A 25026-nucleotide genomic window follows, 5' to 3' on the forward strand; every position below is an offset into this window, starting at 1 on the left:
CGCTCGAGGAATCTTTATTTTACACATGCTACTACGTAGGTTACTGCATGATAATCTGAGAAATCCAATTGGCCAGCGCTAGGCCTATAGGTGCACTTGCTTGCTCTCCAGGCCCGCCGGGAAGGCAGAGTTTGATCCTTTAGATACATTAAATTATTTAAAAAAAAATGGGAACACTTCGCCTACCCGGCGCGCAGAGCAGCTGAATCCGGTGCACCTCGCACCATTTAAAAAAAATAGTTTAGCAAGGTTTTATTGTTTGGCTATTGACTGGTTGGTGACCACTTACCTACACTGATTGAAGTGGATTTAACAAGTGCCATCAATAAGGGATCATAGCTAGCCCGTGGATTCACCTGGTCAGTCTGTCATGGAAAGAGCAGATGTTCTTAATGTTTTGAACACAGTATATTTTGAAGCGGTGCCAACAAATTCACCAGCTGAGGGCCAACGCTGCTAAATGAAGAGTGGAAACACTGAACACAAGTCTACACCTCTAAGCCAAATCGGTAGTGTCACTCCTACAGTGTCTCAGCAGACTACTCACAACAACAGTGCCAGAGGCCATTAGCTTTTATGGAGATTTGAACAGCAGCTGATGCATAATACATTGCCAGAAAAAATGTCATGACAACAATATGCAGCAGCAGGTCACAGGTGTCTTGGCAAAATATATGTGCATAATAATACAAGATTGAGGCGATGGGGACAATACAGTACGGTTTCCATAAAAATGCACTCGTATTGCAATCAGGAAACCGTTGTTTCTTCACTATTAGTAAAAACAGAAGACCAAACAATGTATATTCAATGACTAGTGTCTGCTACTGTTGTACTAATTTGGTCCTTAAAGCTACTGTTTAACACTGAGGATGTATGAAACAGATTTCAACATTTGGCTGTTTTAAAGATACACATTTTGCCATGGGGCAGAGAGAACATTTCACCTTTTTAAAGCCATTTTCCTCCAATTCTACATATTTTGTCATGGCTTATGCCGTGTTCTTATGCTATCTGAGTGACTCAAACATAGCTGACTGTTTATAAAAACAAATTTAAAACTAATGGTTGTTAGTTCTCAAGATGATCCCATTAAAAAAAATATAGCTCCATTATCTGTTCTACATACTTTATATATCTGGTTATAGTTCACATTGAAAACATTTTACCATCCGGATTTTTTTTTTTTTTTTAATGTAATCATATTTTCGGGAGCGGCAACAACTAAATGAATATAGGGAAAACACTGCCATCTCCACTGCGAGGGACAGAGCATAGCAAAAGGGCTCTGCCTTTTTAGGGTGACACAAAACACACAAACGGCTGTGACCTCACATCCTTTGACATCAGCAGTCTTGGTGGGGGATGGTAGAGGCAGAAGGCAGTAAAACTAGCCCCCTTCCCCTCCCTTTCTCCCACACTGAGCTATGCAATGCACTAGCAAAAACCTTCCTTGATTGTCTACGACAAAAACAATCTTCACTTGCTCCAAAAACTCCCCAGGTGCCCAGACAGTAGATAACAGACACCCTTCCCTGCCGCCTCCTAGAGAAGGCTTTAGTCTCAAACCGTTTCTATCTGCAAAGCACATTGAAACAGCTACAGATGGTAAATGGCAACATTTTTGCCCACCTCCCCCTAGTGCGCACACACACAGAACCAGATATAAGACACAGAAAAAAAACTGCCAGCTAGCATTGCTCACCTCTGAAATGCATGAGGGCCACGGGCTGAAAAGGCCCATTTGAGCTCGGTGCATCCAGAACCATCACGCTGGCAGCACTAGTGCCTGTCAACATCTAATGGCTGGGGTAGAAGGTAGCACAGGCTAAGGCGAGGAGCCAGCCTCCATTTTAACACCAAACACTCCGAGCAGAAAATGAAACTCTGCTGCAGTTGGAGGGAACAGGCAAGTTAGTGATGTCATCACTCTAAGGAGTCTGATTGGCCAACCTGGGTCACATGGGGCAGGCTGTCAGAATGCACAAGCATGAGGCAGGTTGAGGGGATTTGCTGGTGTGCTGGGGAAGAGGCGGGACCTTTGCTGTGATTGGAGCAGACACAGGAGGTCTGGCTAACAACCTCAGGGGGAAAGATGACTGAAGCTCTGCAAACCTTACCCCTCATCTCTTTTCTGTCTCGCTCACACAAACATCTACCCTGCCCCCGCCTCCATTACAATAAATGGCATTCCCATCAGAAAGAGCTATGTAAATAAATAAATCAAGACTCAGACAAAGTAACCCACTATAAAAAGTAAGCAAACAAGCAGTGTAGCCTAATAGGCTACATTATCACCCGCCTTATCTAGTCTCTAGGAAAAGCACAGATAGTCCAATGATACTTTATACAACGTACAGTAGGTCAGTTCTATACACACGTATTATTAGGCTGCATCTTATCTCTGGCTCACAACAACAAGTGGATTTCCCCTCGAACAACAATAATGAGAGGATACATAATTACACAGTGATTGATGAAAGACGTGAAAAATTGCAAAATACGTGGAGGCATTGACTATCATTCAGTAAAAGCGGAGGACCCGTGTGTGTGCGTGCACATACAGATGGCCCAGGTGTAAGAAACAGGAAGCCACAGTTATAACACAGGAAGCTAGTGAGCAAATGTTCTGCCTCAGCTGCTCTCATAGAGAGCAGATACATCACTAACACCAGCACAACAGGCAGACACACGGCGCGCACACAACGACTATGGCTCACATTCTTCTCTTGCTCTTAGTCGTGTATGTGTCAGCCCTTTCTGCTTGATAAGACAATGACAGGGGTGTAGACTGACTAACCATGCTCGTTGTAAAGAGCATAAACACACATAGGATTGTCTACCTGTCACCAACCAAAAATATTTAGCACCTCTGAACAGTGTCAGTAGTCAAGCTCTTTTATTCACACCGCAAAGACCATGAAGTTGGCAGTCACAAGGCCTTGTTAAAATATTCCAAAGCATGAGGTGGCAGTAGCACTGTTTGGCAATGCATGTCCGTTTGCGTTGCTTAGTTTAAAGTCTAGATTCCAATGTTTATTAGCTAGCTAGATGTGCCAATGTTGCTATTTTGTAGAAAGCCCTTGTTGATACAGATGGCCACAGCTAGATAAATATCTATCAAATGACGAACAATGTAATTCACTCTCCATAATCCCATACTGCCTCTGCCTGCCCATAGCGACATTTTAGCTAGCTAGCGTTAGCATATTTGCTAGCTATCACAACATAGCAATTGAGCTAAGGACACTGCAATAACAGGCATTGTGATTGAATTATAATGGAAATACTAACTACAGTGGCTAGCTAGCTAGGAGGAAGTATTCCAAATCAAAGTCACATGCGCCGAATACAACAGGTGTAAACCTTACAATGAAATGCTTACTTACGAGCCCCTAACCAACAATGCAGTTTAAAAAATATGGATAAGCATAAGAAATAAAAGTACCAAGTAATTAAAGAGCAGCAGGAAAATAACAATAGCGGGACTATGATTCACCGAACTAAAGTACTTTAAGAAAGTTGTTGTTTCAGTCTCCCCCATCTCCACTAACTGAAGCTAATTGTATGGATTTTTTCCCTATTAACAATGTCAAATTAACATCTGTACAGAAAAACACATGAAGGCCAAATTACAGAGAAACTTCTTGATGCAATTAAAGCCTTTAAGTCCGGGAAAACTCCAAGGCTGGATGGCATACCAGTGGAAGTATACCAAACTTTTTTTGATATACTCAGAGGACCATTATTAGCATGTTTTAACCACTCCTACATAAACGGTAGATTATCAGACAAGCAAAAATGTCTGATATCATTATTACTGAAACAGGATCCAAGTGGTATATAAACTCAGCAAAAAAAGAAATACCCCTTTTTTAGGACCCTGTCTTTCAAAGATAATTCGTAAAAATCCAAATAACTTCACAGATCATTGTAAAGGGTTTAAACACTGTTTCCCATGCTTGTTCAATGAACCATAAACAATTAATCAACATGCACCTGTGGAACAGTCGTTAAGATGCTAACAGCTTATAGACGGTAGGCATTAAGGTCACAGTTATGAAAACTTAGGACACTAAAGAGGCCTTTCTGACTCTGAAAAACACCAAAAGAAAGATGCCCAGGGTCCCTGCTCATCTACGTGAACGTGCCTAAGGCATGCTGCAAGGAGGCATGAGGACTGCAGATGTGGCCAGGGCAATAAATTGCAATGTCCGTACTGTGAGATGCCGAAGACAGTGCTACAGGACGGACAGCTGATCGTCCTCGCAGTGGCAGACCACATGTAACACCTGCGGGACAGGTGCAGGATGTCAACAACTGCCCGAGTTACACCAGGAACACACAATCCCTCCATCAGTGCTCAGACTGTCCACAATAGGCTGAGAGAGGTTGGACTGAGGGCTTGTAGGCCTGTTGTAAGGCAGGTCCTCACCAGACATCACTGGCAACAACGTCGCCTATGGGCACAAACCCACCGTCGCTGGACCAGACAAGCAAAAAGTGCTCTTCACAGACGAGTCGCGTTTTTGTCTCACCAGGGGTGATGGTCGGATTCGCGTTTATCGTCGAAGGAATGAGCGTTACACCGAGGCCTGTACTCTGGAGCAGGATCGATTTGGAGGTGGAGGGTCCGTCATGGTCTGGGGCGGTGTGTCACAGTATCATCTGACTGAGCTTGTTGTCATTGCAGGCAATCTCAACGCTGTGCGTTACAGAGAATACATCCTCCTCCCTCAGGTGGTACCCTTCCTGCAGGCTCATCCTGACATGTCCCTCCAGCATGACAATGCCACCAGCCATACTGCTCATTCTGTGCATGATTTCCTGCAAGACAGGAATGTCAGTGTTCTGCCATGGCCAGCGAAGAGCCCGGATCTCAACCCCATTGAGCACGCCGGGACCTGTTGGATCGCAGGGTGAGGGCTAGGGCCATTCCCCCCAGAAATGTCCAGGAACTTGCAGGTGCCTTGGTGGAAGAGCAGGGTAACATATCACAGCTAGAACTGGCATATCTGGTGCAGTCCATGAGGAGGAGATGCACTGCAGTACTTAATGCAGTTCGTGGCAACACCAGATACTGACTGTTACTTAAGATTTTGACCCCTTCTTTGTTATTCCATTTCTGTTAGTCACATCTGTGGAACATGTTCAGTTTATGTCTGTTGTTGAATCTTATGTTCATACAAATATTTACACATGTTGAGTTTGCTGAAAATAAATGCAGTTGACAGTGTGAGGTCGTTTCTTTTTTTGCTGAGTTTATATAAAGATCAAGTCCATTTAAAAAAATTGGAGGCTTCTTACACTTCCGTGTTGCGGTACAAAAATTCTAGCCAAATGCTTGGCGCATAAAATTAAAAAGGTTTTGTCAAGATATTATTCATCCTAATCAGACAGGTCTTTTACATTGACGATACATTGGAGATAATACAAGACAACTACTGGAAACAATAGAATACTATGACATATCTGGGGAAAAAGGCCTGGTTTTCATAGCTGATTTTGAAAAGGCTTTTGATAAAGACTTGAGTTTTTATATAAATGCCTAGTATATTTCAATTTGAGAATCTCTTATAAAATGGGTTTAAGTATAGTAACCCTATGTATAAAATAGTAAATAATGGCTACATCTCAGTAAGTTTTAAACTGTCAAGAGGAGAAAAACAAGGTTGTCCACAATCGGCATATCTATTTATTATTGCCATTGAAGTGTTAAAATTAGATCCAACAATAACATAAAGGGATTAGAAATCCGTGGCTTAAAAACAAAGGTTTCATTATACGCTGATGATTCATGTTTTCTATTAAAACCACAATTAGAATCCCTCCACAGCCTCAGAGGATCTAGATACTTTTGCTAATTAAAACCAAATTATGGTAAATGTACTACATTATGTATTGGATCACAAAAAAAGTTCAACTTTTACATTACTGTGTAGTTTACCAATAAAATGGTCTGACAGTATACTCAGTATACTTATCATGAAAGAAAGAAATGATCTCACTCCAATACATTTTTAGTCATTTCAGTTTACCTATTTGTTTATGGTTTTCCCTACACCTAGTGACCTGCTTTTTGAATTATATGAACAAAAAATATTCAATTTATTTGGAATGACAAGCCAGACAAAATTAAAAGGGCCTATTAACATAACGAATATGAATTCGGAGGGAAGAAATGATTAAATACTAAAGCATTAGACCTCACAAAATGTATCAGTCATACAAAAGTTACACTCAAATCCGAAATGGTTCTCTAGTAAATTACTAAGAAAGTCTCACCCCATGTGCAAGAAAGGCCTTTTTCCCCTTTATTCAGATTACACTTTCGGTTATCTCCAAAGTTTTTTTTATTTTTTAAACATGCCTTAGAAACTTGGTTGCAATTTCAGTTTAATCCACCTGAGACAGAACAAATAATACAACATATATTGTAGTTAAACTCAAATATACAAGTTTATTGATAAAATTATTTTAAAAAGGTGTAATGTTTGTAAATGTTATCATAAATAGGACTGGTGAAGTTGTCAAATGCAGCTAACACAGATCTAAGGAAATGTCTGCTCTACCTAAAATTACAACCAACTAATTGCAGCATTACCTAAAAATAGAAGAGGCAAGTAGAAGGGGGAAGTAAATTAACTTGTCTGTCGGCCCTGCATTAACTTCTTATGGCTGCAGGGGCAATATTGAGTAGCTTGGATGAAAGGTGCCCAGAGGTGCCCATATTAAACTGCCTGCTCCTCAGTCCCAGTTGCTAATATATACATATTATTATTAGTATTGGATAGAAAACACTCTGAAGTTTCTAAAACTGTTTGAATGATGTCTGTGAGTATAACAGAACTCATATGGCAGGCAAAAACCTGAGAAAAAAATCCAAACAGGAAGTTGGAATTCTGAGGTTGGTCGATTTTCAACCAAGACCCTATTGAATACACAGTGGGATATGGATGAGTTTCCACTTCCTACAGCTTCCACTAGATGTCAACAGTCTGTAGAACCTTGTCTGATGCCTCTACTGTGAAGTGGGGCCGACGGAGACAGGAATTAGTCAGGTCTACCATGACCTGACCATGCTCTGACCATGCACGTTCACATGAGAGGGAGCTCTGTTCCATCGCACATCTGAAGTCAATGTAATTCTCCGGTTGGAACATTATTCAAGATAAGTTAAAAACATTCTAAAGATTTATTCAATACATCGTTTGACATGTTTCTACTGACTGTTACGGAACTTTTTGACATTTCGTCTGCTTTTAGTGAACGCGCTTCCTGACTTTGGATTTGTTTACCAAACACGCTAACAAAAATTGCTATTTGGACATAAATGATGGACATTACCGAACAAAACAAACATTTTTTGTGGGAGTCCTGGGAGTGCATTCCGACGAAGATCAGCAAAGGTAAGTGAAGTTGTATAATACTTTTTATGAGTTTTGTTGACTGCACAATTTGGCGGGTAACTGTATGGCTTCCTTTTGTGGCTGAACGTTGTTCTCAGATTATTGAATACTGTGCTTTTGCCGTAAAGCTTTTTGAAATCTGACAGCGGTTGCATTAAGAACAAGTTTATCTTTAATTCTATGTAAAACATGTATCTTTCATCAAAGTTTATGATGAGTATTTATGTTATTTGATGTGGCTCTCTGCAATTTCTCCGGATATTTTGGAGGCATTTCTGAAAATGGCGCCAACGTAAACTGAGATTTTTGGATATAAATATGAACTTTATCGAACAAAACATATGTATTGTGTAACATGAAGTCCTATGAGTGTCATCTGATGAAGATCAAAGGTTAGTGATTAATTTTCTCTATTTCTGCTTTTTGTGACTCCTGTCTGGCTGGAAAAATGGCTGTGTTTTTCTGTGATTTGGCGGTGACCTAACAGAATCGTTTGTGGTGCTTTCGCTGTACAGCCTATTTTAAAATCAGACACTGTGGTGGGATTAACAAGAAGTGTATCTTTAAAATGGTGTGAAATACTTGTATGCTTGAGGAATTTTAATTATGAGATTTCTGTTTGAATTTGGCGCCCTGCACTTTCACTGGCTGTTGTCCTATCGATCCCATTAACTGGATTGCAGCCATAAGAAGTTTAAAGACCAAAAACGGTTGAAGAAAATTAAAGGACCAAAAAATGTGGTGCCATATAAATTGCAAAATAGTTGGGCAGAGATTTGATGTACCGATTCCATGGCACATGGTTTATGAATTGACACGCAAAACGACGTTTTGCGGATTCAAAACTTCAAAATGTTTCTATTTAAATTATACAAAATTCTTGTAACCAATAGAATGTTATATATTATGGGGGATAAAATCTTCCCAGCTCTGCAGATTTTGCTGCGAGGAGGCAGAGTCATTAGATCATTATTTCAGCAAAAATGTTTCTTTAATTTACAATCTGTAGAAGCTATGAGAATAGAAAGGTTCAGTACTTTTGTGAAGCATCACAGCGCAGTTGAAAAATATATGGCAAATAGAAATCCAAAATGGATGGTGTTAAGAGATAGATGGGAGGGGTTGAATGGAGTTGAAAGGTGGGACTAACAACAAGATAATCAATGTAAAACATACAGGGTCTGTAAAATGTATATAGGTTCAGAAATGTTGTGAAATAGCACAGTTACAAATAGAAATCAAACTGGATGGACATAAGAAATAGAGGAAGGACTAAAAACAAACAAAATAACTATTGTAAAATAGATTGTCTGTAAAATGTGTCTGTATAAACTGAAAGTAGAAGATTTGTTTACTCCAATTGGGGGAGGGGTATAATAAAAGGTATATATTTAAAATAAAAAATTATAGATATATTTACCCTCAAAAATATGGGGGATTGGAAATGATGAAGACAATTACATTGATGGAAGCAACAATCTACAATATTAAGCTGATCCACCCTAAAAAAAAAAAAACATACAATAGAAAAAAAAAACAATAGTGAGACTATATACAGGGGGTACCGGTACAGAGTCAATGTGCAGGGGCACAGGTTAGTTGAGGTAATATGTACATGTAGGTAGAGTTTTTAAAGTGACTACGCATAGATGACAACAGAGAGTAGCAGCAGTGTAAAAGAGGGTGGGGAGACAATGCAAATAGTCTGGGTGACCATTTGATTTGCTGTTCAGGAGTCTTAGGGCTTGGACGTAGAAACTGTTTTGAAGCCTCTTGAACCTAGACTTGGCGCTCCAGTACTGCTTGCCGTGCGGTAGTAAAGAGAACAGTCTATGACTAGGGAGGCTGGAGTCTGACAATTTTTAGGGCCTTCCTCTGACACCGCCTGGTGTAGAAGTCCTAGATGGCAGGTAGCTTAGCCCCAGTGATGTACTGGGCCATACGCACTACCCTCTGTAGTGCCTTGCGGTCGCAGGCCAAGCAGTTGCCATACCAGGCAGTGATGCAACCAGTCAGGATGCTCTCGATGGCGCAGCTGTAGAACCTTTTGAGGATCTGAGGACCCATGCCAAATCTTTTCAGTATCCTGAGGTTGGAATAGGTTTTGTCGTGCCCTCTTCACGACTGTCTTGGTGTGCTTGGATCATGTTAGTTTATTGGTGATGTGGACGCCAAGGAACTTGAAGCTCTCAACCTGCTTCACTACAGCTCCGTCGATGAGAATGGGGGCGTGCTCGGTCCTCTTTTTCCTGTATTCCTCTATCATCTCCTTTGTATTTACTGTTGTGTCTATAGCGTCTGTGCATTTAACCAGCTACCATCCCATAACTTACATTGCATATGAAGTGTGACTGGCTCATGACATTTAACCGATATATGGAGAAAATTCCAAATTCCAAACTCCGGTCCCCACGTGGGGGTTTGTGTTCTCGGATTGGGGAAAGGGGGATACCTAGTCAGTTGTACAACAATGCATTCAACTGAAATGTGTCTTCCTCATTTAACCCAACCCCTCTGAATCAGAGAGGTGCAGGGGGCTGCCATAATCAACATCCACGTCTTCGGCGCTCGAGGAACAGTGGGTTAACTGCCTTGCTCAGGGGCAAAACGACAGATTTTTTACCTTGTCAGCTCGGGTATTCAATCCAGCAACATTTCGGTTACTGGCCCAACCCTCAATCCACTAGGCTACCTGCCACCCATTGGTTCAAAGTCAAGTTGTTGACCGAGTCCACAAGGAGAAATGGCAGGTTCGTCGCTACCGGCTCAGCACGCAGCAAGTACAGCTTTCTGTCTAGTAAGAGAAGGAACAGCCTCCCACTGTGATAAGTACCTATCGGCAGTGAGATTCTTGGCGTGTTTCATGCTTTCCCCCCTACTGTGGTTTCTGACCTAAATCAAATAGGTGAAGTGAGTCATAGTGCAACTTGTGAACTCAACTGCGTTTTCAGAAAATGTTCCAACTGACAGCGGGATTCCTTAGCTTTGTAGGAGGTCGAACTGAAGATGACCAGTCAGGTTAGCTGCTGCGTGTTTTCGATCTGGATGTTCTGTGTCCAGGGTCACTATAGGAAGGTATGAGTAAGTATTGATGTTGCTATAGATACAGACTGAACCAACGGTCTTTACATTAGAGGTGAGGGAGGCTGCGTGTCTATTGGCAAAGTAGCACATGGGGAGAGAGCTAATGTCACTGTGCGCCACACTGAATACTCTGTGAGAAAGTGAAAGGAAGAACCCTCTCTCTTATAAGTTAACTAGTACCATTGGCAGTATTCAAGAGGAGAATAGTTGGTAAATGTATTGTTACCAGTAGAATTATTTACAATTAGAAAATACTGATAACAGGTAATTCAGTTTAGTTATATAAAAGCAATTCCTGGTTTGTGTGTGTGTGGTGGCGCTGATATTTGGCAGTCTCAGCCACGTACATAGCTTTACAGTACGTGGACTAAAGATTGCAGGCCTGCATAAGACTAGAGCAAAGCAACTGGTGAAGTAATGCTCTGTTATAGCTGTTATGGGCAGCCTAGCTGTGTGGAGAAGGGAAGCTTTTTGTAACCAAGACCTTTGAAATGTTTAAATCATTAATGTAATGTGATTTCTGGATTCAAGTATTTAGTGTGTGTGTGTGTGTGTGTGTGTGTGGTGTAGGGATGGGCATAAAGTACAAAATACAACTACAAAATACCCTAAAGACCAATGTATCAATTAATTAAAATACATGTACTTTAAAATATATTTGGAAGTAGCTGAGTTAACAGAAACAACATTGTCAGTAACCGTTAAAGAAACTTCTATGACAGTGATATGTTAACAGAAACAACATTGTCAGTAACCGGAAAAGAACTCTGATGACAGTGATATGTAAACAGAAACAACATTGTCAGTAACCGTTAAAGAAACTTCTAATGACAGTTGATATGTTAACAGAAACAACATTGTCTTAACCGCTTAAAGAACTTCTTATGACAGTGATATGTTAACAGAAACAACATGTTGTCAGTAACCGTAAAGAAACTCTATGACAGTGATATGTTAACAGAAACACACTTGTCATAACCGTTAAAGAAACTTCTATGACAGTGATATGTTAACGAAACAACATTGTGTCAGTAACGTTAAAGAAACTTTATACAGTATTATGTTAAAGAAACAACATTGTCCAAGTAACCGTTTAAAGGAAACTTCTATGAAGTGATATGTTAACAGAAACACATTTGTCAGTAATCGTAAAATACTTCTCATGACATTGAATATTTAACAGAAACAACATTGTCAGTAACCGTTAAAGAAACTTCATATGACAGTGATATGTTAAGCAGAACACACTTGTCAGTAACGTAAGAAACTTTCTATGACAGTTGATATGTTAACTAGAAACAATTTCAGTATACCGTTTAAAGAAACTTCTATGACAGTGATATGTTAACAGAAACAACATTGTCAGTAACCGTTAAAGAAACTTCTATGACAGTGATATGTTCTTTATCCATCTTAGTTGAATGCACTCTCACTCTGGATAAGAGCATCTTTTAAATGACCAAAATGTAAATATGTGAAAATGAACAACTGCAAAGCACACTGGGTATTGCCATTGACCTCGTTTCAGTGCGGAGATCAGAGTAAGTCAACATGTTATGCAATTGTTCCTTTTTACATTACATATAGTTAATTTATCAGATGCTCATATCACACCATAGTGCCATCAGACTTGATACCAATGTAGGGTGAAAGGGGGCCACAAAATGTTGAACTGCTATAAAGAAATGGTACAGTGAAGTATTTTGAAAATACAAATTACAGCTTTCAAAAGTATCTGTTACAAAATACACTGGAGTGTAGTTCAACACATCATAGAAAATCCTCCGAAATCATTAAAATACATGCAACAGAAACACCGCCCAGCTCTGTGTGTCGTCTTGTTCTTCTATCCTCGTGGGGACCTGAAATACCCACAAGTCCCCACAAGGATAGTAAAACAAGAAATTCTCCCTTGTTAGGACATTTCCCATGTCCACACAAGGACAAAGGCTATTTTAAGCTTAGGGGTTAGGGTGTGGCGTTAGAAGTTAACGTTAGATAAAACAGGATTTTGAATGGAAATACATTTTAGGTCCCCACAAGAATAAAAAAAAACAAGTGTGTGTGTGTGTGTGAGATAGAGCTGTTTCTGGCCTGCTTAGTCATGGGGCATTCTCCTGTCTGAAGAGCTGTTGTTCTTCTGATACAGACTGCACGCACTCACTCATTGGTTATCCTCCAAACTCTCATTTGGCACAGGCCACCGGGCTCCAGCCATTTATATAAACTCTCCCGCTAGCCTCTACAGTTGTGCAGAACAACTGGACTGAACTTGTGACGCGTCGGGCTACTCTGGCTATAACAACAAGGTCTGTTTGAGCCATTTCAAAGATGTGTCAATATAAGTAATTGAAGACTTCTTTTACGAGTCTGCTGACACTTCAACACCACTTTCTATTGACCTCAAGCTACTACTGAAGCCATATGTCATCCAGCCAATGACTTGAGTTCACAGTCACACAGAGTGAAGTTCCTCCGCTCTGAAACAACAGTTCCTCCAGACAACAGTTCCCAACAGAGAGCGAGAGAAACTGTATCCCTCCCAAGAGAGCTCCTCTGTCACGGGATCTCAAACAAAAACACCAGCTGCTGTTCGTTTCTTTCTTCACCACCTTTTGGCAAACCCTTGCAGGGTGGGAGAGTTGAGAGCCAAGTGGGGGGTTAACTAAAAACAGACACTTGTCTGAAACACTGTGGTGTTTGTTTTTCCCCCAAAGTAGCAAGTTGGTCATGCTTATCAAACTGTGGAAAAGGTCAACATTATCCTGGAACAGCTTTTTTTAGGCATTACCACCACGTGAACAGGATGCAGACTGCATATTCCACTCAGCAATAATGTGAGGTGGTATCAGGCTGCATCTTCCCCTGCCTGGTCAGTCTTCTGTCAAAAAGAGGCACCTATTAAAGCTCTGTGGAACACAAAATAAACAACCCCTAAAGTTCATTGTAGCTCTCGGAAATCAGCTCTTCAGCTACACAGAACTAACTCTCCAAAAGCAGCACTCTACCTCTTCATGTGGCCCAGGTGTCCAGAGCCAGCCCGGTGGTAAAGCTCTGTGTAGCGGTCTAGTCTGCAGTAGTTCAGCCATTCAAAAAGCAGCAGCACTAAAGCTCGGTGTAGCCTGACTGCTGCCGACAAACAGAGTTTATCTCCATCCAGAGGAGAATGTGTGGAATGAAAGCAGGCCTTGCTAGGTGCCTGACTGCCTATTAGGACAGGACCACTGATAACACCCACAAGGTCATGGTCCATCGGACAATATTAGCAGAACAACCTTATCAAAAGCCCTCGTTGGGCCCATGATGTGACCAACTGTTACCACGACTCGGAGCTTATCGAACTCGTAAAGAACACAGTAACGCAAGAGAAAGGAAACAAAAGTATTACATGATCAGAGATAAGCGTCTGCCTGAATGTAAGCGGTCTGACAGAAGACACAGGGACGAGTGAGAGGTGTACAGGACATACTATCACTGCTGAAGCAGTTGGCTTGCGTGGTTACTCTAGACAGAGTTGGATGTAGACAGAAACTAAAGCAGCTCTCCACTTTGCCCCAAACACCAAATGTTCCATGTTATTTCAGACCCTGCATCTAGGCCTAAGTAATGCACGGGTCCTGTCCTTTTCACATGGTGTAGCATAGCTTATGTACTTATGAAATCTGCTGGATGTGAATACTGCGCACATTCCACATCTATAATAGTTTGCCATGGACAGCCAACTGCATGCCAGTCACTCACAGTAGTAACATTATAACACTGCATAGGATTTGCATGCGCCAGTGCTGATATTGTCCATGAGAAATGCAGGGGAGGGTAGGTGGGTTGTAATGTAGCTCCCTGCCAACCACACGCTTATCTGGCAACCGGCAGCATCCTGAAACAAGGACCTGGCAGCATCAAAGCCTTATCTCTGGATTACCCCCTAAATATAGACACTTGTGTTAAATCCAGCGCAAAGTCAGAGCCCTTTACGTCCACTGTTTGTTTCCACGTCTTGAGCAACGCTGTCGGAGGTACATTTTATAGCATGGCAGAGCAGTGGGGAGGTACAGAGACTTGCACAGAGAGCGAGAGAGAGTGATGGTGACATTGCTGTGATTTACATCAGATAAGAATGCAAGAGAGCTTTTGGAGATGGCAGGCAGCTATGCTAAAGCTTACCAGGGCTAAACCTAGAGGATAAGCCAGGGCTGGGGGTAATGGGACAGGGGCCAGCACATAGATCAGTTGGGAGGGCTGAGAAACCAAAACTTACCAAGCCAATACAGGATACAGACCATCGCCTAGATAGCTAGATTTACTTTCGCTTATGGAGTGAACGGAGACAAAATATATGTCTTTGAATAGGCTGAGTTAGGACTAGCCTAGACTAGGAGTGGTTTACTGTGCAGTCATACCTTTGAAAGCATGAGACAAGAGAGAGGGCTAGGAATAGGCTAGATTAGGTCCAATCGTACCTTTGAAGGCAGGCAGCTTCTGCAGCTCTCTGTTGTTGCTGAGGCTGAAGCGGGACGAGCTCTGCCTCTTGTCCTTCTTGACCGGCGTCTGGGAACCCGGCTGCTTGCCCTTCAGCAGCTGAGTGGCGGGAGGGACGCTGTTACTGCCTTTCCTATTGGAACCCTGCTGTGTGGAGGGGGGGGGGGCATGGATCAGAGCATGCACCCAGGTTTGTTCATTAGACACCAAACAAAAAACAATGAAACGGAGGGACTATTCATTTTGTATCTAATTTCAAAAGGTTTCCCCCTACTGAACACAACCCAGTGTAGAGTCGTCCCGGCCCCCCCTAGGTTAGATATGAAAACTGGTAAATGTGGGCAGTTTCTCATAGTCTTGTCCCACCTGCCTGCTGGGACCCATTAATCACAACACATACACCTGACAAGGCTGTCTCTCCGCTATGGAGTTACATCAGAAGGGGGATTTGTCAAATTCACTGAACTCAACTAAATGTTGCCTTTCACACTACAAGACAGGGGTTTAGGGTTTTAGGCCTTCTTAGTGAGCCACCGGCCTGCCGACTGTCTAGTAGTGGGAGGAATAGAGCTGCTGGAACCCATGACGGGCCTGGATTACTGACCCATGACACAACAGAAGGTCTTCTCTCCCGCTGATTAATTTACCCAATGTGTTAGCTTCATAACTTTATACCTTCATAGCGGTGTCAGCTTTATATACTGTATTAGCTTCATACTGCAGCTGGTCAGGCCCTTGGGTAAGAAAGTGGTGTGGTTCACACATCCAAAAAAACACAGGAGACAGGAAATAAGTCTAGCTACATGTAACCAAAGAGGCAGACATTTATTCTGTTTGTTTCTGAACAGACATATCAACAAACTTCTCTGCTTGCATCTAACGCCCTGTTTAACCCAGCTCAAACAATGAGAAGGTCGTGCTAGCTTAGGCCATTGGCGCTTAAACAAAGGGTATTACTAAGCCTGAACCAGCCTGTATAATATGACTCCCATGGTTTCATTGTCATCATCCCACTGACGGTCAAAAGCTTAGAACCCCAGTGGCCACAAGCATCCCAGAGGAGAGCGGAACCTGGCTGTATGCAGAGAGGGGTTGGATTGGGTTGTGGGAGTAATACAGCGATTTCAATTTGACACATTAGCAGTTCGGCTGCATGGCTGATGACACACAGTACAGATAGATAACCCCGGATTACACCCCCAGAGAGCGAGAGGAGGGCAAACCGTTTCTATGAGGGCTTAATCCCTGACTGGTGTATGTTCCTGTGGATTCATGGCCATATCTACATCTTCAGTACATCTGATTTTAACTGACATAACTAGCCATCTTAAGTGGTCTCAGATCACAATGGTAGTAGCTAATGTTATGCAAGCATTATTTATATTCTGACAAAGTAAAGGGATAGTGACTACCATGTTTTTGAAACGGACAACTAGTCTCTCTACATGTGAATCAGGTTCATATCCGCTGCTTGGGTAGAACAAAATGGCATTGAAATGTTTGCATTCAAAACCATATATATATATATATATATATATAGTTTTTGGTGCTGTAGTAGCTAACGTCAAGTGTTTATCTTGCACATTCATAGACGGATTCTCAAAAGCTAGCGAGGTGTTTAGTTACCTCATGGTCGTTTTCCTGACCTCCGGTTTTGACAACTTTTCCCGACTCCTGTAAAGAAAACATATTTTAGACATGCCTTATTCAAAAGTCAGCTAAGTAATGTGTAGGGACAGGGGGCAAGTTGACTAATGTCAAACGCTAACGTTAGCACTTCATGTTTACCTTCCCAAGCAAAGCTAATGTTTTTGACAGTTTTGTTGAAGTTGAACAAGTTATTTAGTAACTTTAAGAAGTTAACTTTAATTGTAGCAAACGTTAACTATGCGTTTATGTCCCTCAAATCGTACTGTACTTTTTGTTACAAATAATCTGACTGGCTACACGCAACTACCCAGCTAACAGTAGCTATCCAAGTTAGCATAGCTAGCTAACATTAGCTAGTCATAATGGGACATTGCAAATGTCGAGTCGACGGCCGCCTGTTCGTAGTTCAAACGAGTTGTTGTACATCACTACTCGTATGGGCGGTTTTGCAAGCCAACTCCCAACTTACCTTCTCTTTTTTCGCTTTATTCGGCATTGCAAAAATTTAGCCGCCCTCGTTCCCTCTCTGACGCTCTCCAGAAGCTAAAGCCTAACGACGTTTAGCAGTTCTTCTTCTTTGGTATCATGGCGTTCGCATATTTTGTTTGTGCATGCCGCCACCTACTGTGCGGTAGTGTGTGGTCGATCACGTTATATTTTGTGATACAAAAATAAAAAGGAAAACATTTCACCACCAATTAACCCTACACCTATGTAACCTACCACTATTTAATAAAAATCACCCCCACAATCCACTACTTCGCCCCTTACTGATCCTATACCAGGCTGACCGCCTGGGAGGGCGAGACTCTTTCGTTCAAAACCTTATAAGTCTTCTGCAGTAAAACCTCTACACGCAGTGGCGATTTTAGCATGTAAATCTTGGTGGGACAAAAAAATGTAATAATGTTTTATGCATGCCAGCAAAGCCACTACACAACACTAAACAATACATGCATTGCACTATAACGGTGACAAACTTTGCCCACAAACTGTTAGGGACTACATATAGCTGTCCCAACAGCAGAGCTTTCTTTTAAGCCCCATGGAGTAAATCCTTGCTATCAGAGGAGCCTTGCCTGGCAGCCAAACTGTTCAGCCTCATTTACTGCCTTTTAAAATAACATAGCTGATATGGCTGACTAGCTTAAACAAATGTGGTTTCTACTGACAATTGAGATGTACAAACTATGGCATAAGGGAACTATGAGCGGATAAGAGGCAATTCGTAATTTCAATTAAGACAATAATGAGCAAGCTAAAACAGACATAGTTGATATAACTTCTTCATCTATGAGGTTTAACAGCTAGACTGGAGTACAACTCCCTTATACTTTACTTGAAAAAGAAAAATGTACTAAATAAATACCCTACCATCTAACACTATACTCTATAATCTCAAAATTATATAAAATAAAATTAACACCCCACTACTCCACTAATTAAATGTATTTATTCCTACCTCATACCATCACCCTGAAAGGATGGGACATCACCACTTAACACATCCTGTAACTCTTCTGCTGTCAAGTCTTGCACACCCAAATTCCTCTCTGCAGCTGCCACCACAACCTCAATTTTCGGAGACTTACAATCCATCCCTGCAGTACCATTAATAACCATTGTTATAAATGCTAAAAGTCCAATCTTACTGAAACTTATTTCACTTTTTGGCCTATCCCTCTGTACTGGTATATCTTTACTACTCTCACCACTCCTCCCCTTTAACCCATCTTTTTCTTCTTTCTTCACTGCCTCAGCATATGAAAACTTCTGCTCTACTCTAACCCTGGAAACCTCAACCTGCCTCTCTCGCACGGGACATTTCTGATTCCCAGCTCCATGGGCACTCCTACAATTAACACATTCCACTACTTTCCCCAATACTACACATTCCTTTGTCTCATGCCCTTCTGCACATTTCTCACACATTGGACCCTCCCTCCTACACACTGCTGCCACATGCCCATAAGCTTGACACCTGTAACGTCTTGACGTAATCGGCACATACGCTCGTACAGGATAAGTTATATATTCTAACTTCACTTTATCAGGCAAAGACTCAACTTCAAAACTCTTCTGTTTCCCACTCTCGCCACCCTGTCTGTGTCGAATCAAACGACGAGCATCACATACACCGGGAATCTTTGCCCTCAGCTGATCAACGTATATATCTACTGCTACCCCAGTTATCACTCCTTTCATTGATTTCCTTTTCTCGAGAACGAAACAATTCACTTTTCTTGCCCCCATTAGTTTTACTTCGAACAGATTCTTCCTCTGCCCAACAGAAACACAAACAATTATCACTAGAACACTTCTGGTTACCCTCACCGATTTCACCCACCGTGAAACCACAAATGGATCAGTCAAAAGGCAGGAGTCCACTTTTCCATAAGCTTCACTCCTAATGTCACAGACTCTTCTTCATCATGATCCTCGGTACATACCTCGGTCTCCGATGACTTTACCGCACCTACCACCTCTGATACTTCCCCCTCATTCACTTCCATTTCTCCTCCTGTCTTCAGCTCCCTCTGCTTACACTTTCTACCATTCTTCTTTGACAAACCATCTCCCTTTTTCCCACCATTTTTATCCGACTCAAGCTCACCCTCTTCTTCCCTCATTCTCTTGGACCTCTTCTCCCTCTCTTTTTCCTTCCATTCCTTCTCCGTTTTGCAAGTACACATCTCCTTATGATAATACTGCCGCTCCATCTTGACACCCATCTTGTACTTGCTTTCTCTAGGGACTCCATTTTCCCATTCCGGAGTTCTGCTCATGTCCCCAATAACGTGCCTACAACAACGCAGCTGGGCCTTCCGACCTTCCAATATAATTTCCTCCATAGAAGATATAACTATTTGTTCAGCACTTTTGAAATGTACTGCGACAAAATTCAGAACATGGGCTGTTCTTACAGTATTCTCCCTGTACACCAAGTCAAAACCTTAGGATAAATAAAATGGGGCATATAAGCAGACAATGAAAGTTCTTACTATATTCGATGATGACATTTCTTTAAAACAGCTTATAGGCTACATGTGCACCAGCAAGTCAGAACAGTAGGCTAACTTGTGAGAAGGAAAGGGACCAAATTATTAGGGTGATGCACATGGGCTAATAACAGCTTACTACACAACATACACTTAGTATTACTTTCTTGACTACAGTATACATATCTCCCTGGCATATTACATAATTTATGCAGAAGCATACAATACATTTTTGGACCACTGTGCACACTTGAACAGGAAGATGGCGCGGTCCTGCTTGTGGGCAAATTTTGTCATGAAACTTTGCATTCAAAGTCTGGCATTCTATAGATTTGTAAACTCTGAAAAAAAGAAAGTTGAATCATGATGTCAGTGATCTTCAGGTCGGAGCTCTAGAAAGAGGCCAGAGTTCCCGACTTGGAATTCCAAGTTGGATGAAAGTTCTAAACGGATTTTCCCAGTCGGAGATCATTCCCAGTTGTCGTGAACTCACTGAAGTCTGAGATTTTCAAGTTCCGAGTTTCCAGTTGTTTTGAATGCGGCAGAATTCATGCTGGATTGACAGCAGGGCCAATGTATTCAACCTTTTCTGACCCATGGTGTTGCGTGTGAATGTTTATCCTTGAACGTTTATCCAGACTTGGATCACACACACTCTCCATCAAATAGCAGCGGAAGCAAAATAGTGATTGCTTTGCAGCGCTTGCAGTTAGGCATTTATTCCTTCCTAACTACTCATTGTTGAATTTGCGATTTCCAACTTGTTGTGTCATGTTTATGTCCAATGGCCAATGAGCACTGATACGTTTTATCTATAATTTCTCTTCATATGACAAGGATTTGCCAGTAGATTGTCGAGGTGATTCATGATGATGACGCTTATCTAGTTTGCTTGCTATGATTTTGAAAATATGATTTTATTTATCTAACTAGGGAAGTCAGTTAAGAACAAATTATTATTTACAATGACAGCCTACCCTGGGCAAAACCTAACCCAGATGACACCAGGCCAATTATGTGCCACCCTATGGGACTCCCAATCATGTCTGGTTGTGATACAGCCTGGAACTGAACCAGGGTCTGTAGTGACACCACTAGCACTGAGATGCTGTGCCTTACACCACTGCACCACTTGGGAGCCCGAGTGTTGTTCATGATGTTGACATGATCAGTCCAATCAAAGCTACGGTAGATTATTTGATAATTTTATCTGTGGCCAATGATCCTGCGCCTTCTTAGATGGGCACTTCTAATGTAAATCTATGGCAGCACCCAAGGGGGCTTGAACTTTCTAGCTCTCCCTGTAGATTTGGCGGTGACGTAGTGTCCCATGAGTGACGGAACACTAAGCCAATCATGGCGCAACTAGAGAAGATTACCAACCCCTATGCTCTGTATTTTCCGATGGCTGCCCCACCACCACAGAAAGCACTGAGCTAGGCTGAAACACCTGCATTTTGGAGCTGCGGCTTTATTAACTCAATATATATATTTTTTACATTGTTTTCAAACTGATATGTGACACGTATTAATGCCAAAATAGCATGCAAAACAGGTGGGGCTCAAAACATGTGGGGCTCTGCATCTATTTTCTGTGATTTACATTCCATTTCTGTGGTACAGTTGATAACCAAGGCAATGAATGCAAAGAAGCCAACCTTACTGAAGCATGAATTCATATCACTGTATTGGCCGAGGCCTACTACTCACCCTTGACCAATCATCCTGCGCTCTCTTCACTGCCTCAGCATATGACACATTCTCCTCTACTCTGACCCTGGCAACCTCAACCTGTCTCTCTTGCACTGGGCACTTCTGATCCCCAGCAACATGGGCACCCCCACAATTGAGGCAGTTTTTTCCACCAATACTAGACATTCCTTTGTCCCAGGCCCTCCTGCACTTCTCACATCTCAGAATCTCCCTCCTACACACTATTGCAACATAACCATAAACTTGGCATCTGAAACACCTCAGCGAGTTTGGCACAAAATCTCTCACGGGATAACTGACATCTTAACATTAGTTTATCAGATTAAGACTCTGCTTCAAAACTCAAAAGGATAGATGATGTCTTCTCAGTTTCACCACGCTCGCCACCGTGTCTGCGTCGCACCAAACGACGGGAGTCACAGACACAGGGAATCTTCAATTTCAGTTGCTGCATCTCAACACTTAATGCCACCCCAGTAATCACTCCTTTCAAAGGCGCCCTGTTCTGGAAAACAAAGCAAGTCACAGGTCTTGTTCCTAGGCGTGTGATGAGAAGAGCCCACTACCTCTGGACAGAAGTCACAAGTCATCTTTGAGCTATCTTCACAGATTTAACAGTACACAACTTATTTTCTACCCAGCCTGAGACTACATATGGATCAGCCAAAAGGCAGGGATCCACTGGCTCCAAAAATGTCACTCCCACTGGGCATGAATCATCCTTTGCATGATCATCGGGCCTTGGCTCGGACTCGGAGGGCTTCACCACACATGCCACCACAGGTCATTCATCCTCACTCTCATCAGGTTAAATTTCTGAGCCAGCAGACAACAGAATACAGTTTGTGCTTGGCCATTCTTCATCAACACATATCTTCCCGCTGCACTCAGCTCTTCTCCTTTTTCGCTGCCATTTCCATGGCGCTCTGTTCACCATGCTCATACCGCGCCTTCATCCACTGTACTGCTTGCAGAACATTCACTGATGGCCTTCCTCCAATACCCAACTTCTGTAATTCACTAGTCTGTCTGTCTGTCTGTCTGTCTGTCTGTCTCTGGCCTCTCCATGCTCCCAAAATGTGGGCTTCTCTGCCCATCGAACTTTGTGTCTCACAACTTGTCTGGATGAAGCATCATCGGAACATTTTCGCCTATCCTCGCCGATATATTAGGCTGCTAACTGTCAGGCGACTCAACGTCTCTTTTTAACAGACAGTGCTCGAGAATGAATAGGAGCACCAACCCATTGGCACCCGCCCTGCTGGCAAGACACGTTTAAACTGCAGCTGGTTGACATCAGTCAAGTTGGATGGGTGTCTATCTGGCTCCTACTCCAACATGGCAGGTAGATAGCAGTTTTTTGTTGTTGTATGGTTGTAACTTTTTTTTAAATTTTCAACTGCTGGAGACATACAGCAAATAGTATGTAGCTGGTACTAGTATTGCAGTTTCTCATCATGTTGAATATGCCAACTATCTCTGTTAGTCTGTTAGGGAGAGCATAGTAGACGCAGATGCCATGAAAGTGCATAATGTTGTGTTGCATATGTATTCTGATTATGGAGTTCTTCTCCATCCATTCGTGGTGTCTATTCATAGGCTAAGCAACTATGTAATTGTTATCGTAGACAATGATTGTAATGCAAAGTATTTGTCAGCACAGTAGGGGAGAGTGGGGTAAGTTGAGCCAAACGGGTAAGTTGAGACACCCACAAAATGTATAATTCATAATTTGACCAAATATTTAGGAAGAGGTCATTTCATGGAATGTGTGGAGGAAGAAACATGGAAAAAGTGGTAAGAAATTTCACCAGGTCAAATTAATTCATGAAACCTCTAAACCAAAGTAGATAATTTTAAGGTTGTTCTTTTCATCAGTTGGGTTATTAGTTTCAATATGAGGTCTTAAACCTAGCATGAAATTGCATCCTTGAAGCTTTGTGGGCTAATAGAGTCAAAATGTTTGCCTTGGGGTAATTTGAACCAATGGCCTTGGGGTAAGTTGAGAAAATGGGTAAGCCAATGGCAAGTTGAGCAAATGTAAATGTTTTCTTCCCAGGCATAATTCAAGGCATTATCACTTGGGATATGAGTTAACAGGGCCTGCCCCATGTTTAAAGTGTTTAAAAAAAGTCAAGTGTAAGGTGTTAAGCCTGTGTTAAAATATATTTAAAATGATTAGAACAAAAAAGCACTTGTGATTGTGTTGAATTGAGTTAGGGAAATAAAGATAAAAGATTTTAAAAAGAGTGGTAATATTTAATTCAGTACAGAAATGTGTAGGTGGCCTAACTTATGCTGTACCGTGGCTCAACTTACCCCAGTCCTGGGATGAGTTGTGCCAGGAGACCAGTTTTTTGGACAAGCTATGGTTTTCAAAACTGTAATGTTAAAACGAATTCTGATCATTTCCAGGGAAACACAACATTCTGAGATATATAGACATCTTTGTTAGAAATAATACTTGTTATGGCCTCCTGAGTGATGCAGTGGTCTAAGGCACTGTATTGCAGTGCTATCAGTGCCACTAGAAATTCTGGGTTCGAGCCTGTCACGATCGTCTTGTGGTGAGAGAGAGGACCAAGGCGCAGCGTGTGAAAAATACATCTTCTCTTTATTTTGAAGATGAACAAACGAAACAAAAACAACAAACAGACGAACGTGAAGCTATGCAAGAACTAGTGCACACATGCAACATAGAACATAGACAATTACCCAAAAATGCATGATGCCCATGGCTGCCTTAAATATGGCTCCCAATCAGAGACAAATGAAAGACATCTGTCTCTGATTGAGAACCACTCAGGCAACCATAGACATACCTAGAAACATTCACTCAACACAAACTCATACACTAAACCCAACACCCCCTTTACCATATAACCACCCAAAACGACAAAACACAAGCATTCCCCATGTCACACCCTGACCTAACTAAAATAATAAAGAAAACAAAGCACACTAAGGCCAGGGCGTGACAGAGCCCATGCTGTCGTGACCCATGGGGTGGCGCACAATTGGCCCAGTGTCATCCGGGTTAGGGGAGGGTTTAGCCGGCAGGGTTGTCCTTGTCCCATTGTGCACTAGCGCAGTGCACAATGACATGGTCGCCAGGTGCAGCGTTTCCTCCGACACATTGGTGTAGCTGGCTTTTGGGTTAAGTGGGCATTGTGTCAAGAAGCAGTGCGGCTTGGTTGGGTTGTTTCGGAAGATACACAGCTCGACCTTCGCCTTGCCTGAGTCCGTACGGGAGTTGAAGCGATGAGACAAGACTAACTACCAATTGGATACCATGAAATTGGGGAGAAAAAGTGGTAAAAGTAAGAAATAACTCATTTCCCTTGATGGCAGGATGCTGAATGTAATTGTTTTAATCAACTTACCCTACTGACAGAAAAAGCTGTATACCATTATAACGTTGGAGTATTTGTGCAGTATCCAACTAAACCTCTAGAAAAGCTAATTTTATTCGACAACAAATAGCAAAATGAAGCAATGCAATTGGTTAACGTGGTAACCTTTATTATTTTTTGGGTTCCCAACATTTGAAGTTAGTATCAATTCGAGAAGATATTTACAGTCAAGTCATACAGTCAACACACAAAAGAACATTGGAATGTCAATAAATACAAAAATGCTTGATACAATTCAAGATACAAAAAAAAAAAAAAGTGTCAACAGGCTCTTGTTTT

The 25026-nt window shown here is 41.9% G+C and overlaps 1 pseudogene; it reads right to left on the bottom strand.

Annotated features, from left to right (window-relative positions):
* Positions 1–17208, bottom strand: part of LOC112069438 (serine/threonine-protein phosphatase 2A 56 kDa regulatory subunit gamma isoform-like) — a 52558-nt pseudogene extending 35350 nt beyond the window's left edge.
* Between the last annotated feature and the right edge of the window lie 7818 nt (positions 17209–25026).

Source organism: Salvelinus sp. IW2-2015, unplaced genomic scaffold, assembly GCF_002910315.2.
Source record: "Salvelinus sp. IW2-2015 unplaced genomic scaffold, ASM291031v2 Un_scaffold1013, whole genome shotgun sequence".
NCBI lineage: Eukaryota > Metazoa > Chordata > Actinopteri > Salmoniformes > Salmonidae > Salvelinus > Salvelinus sp. IW2-2015.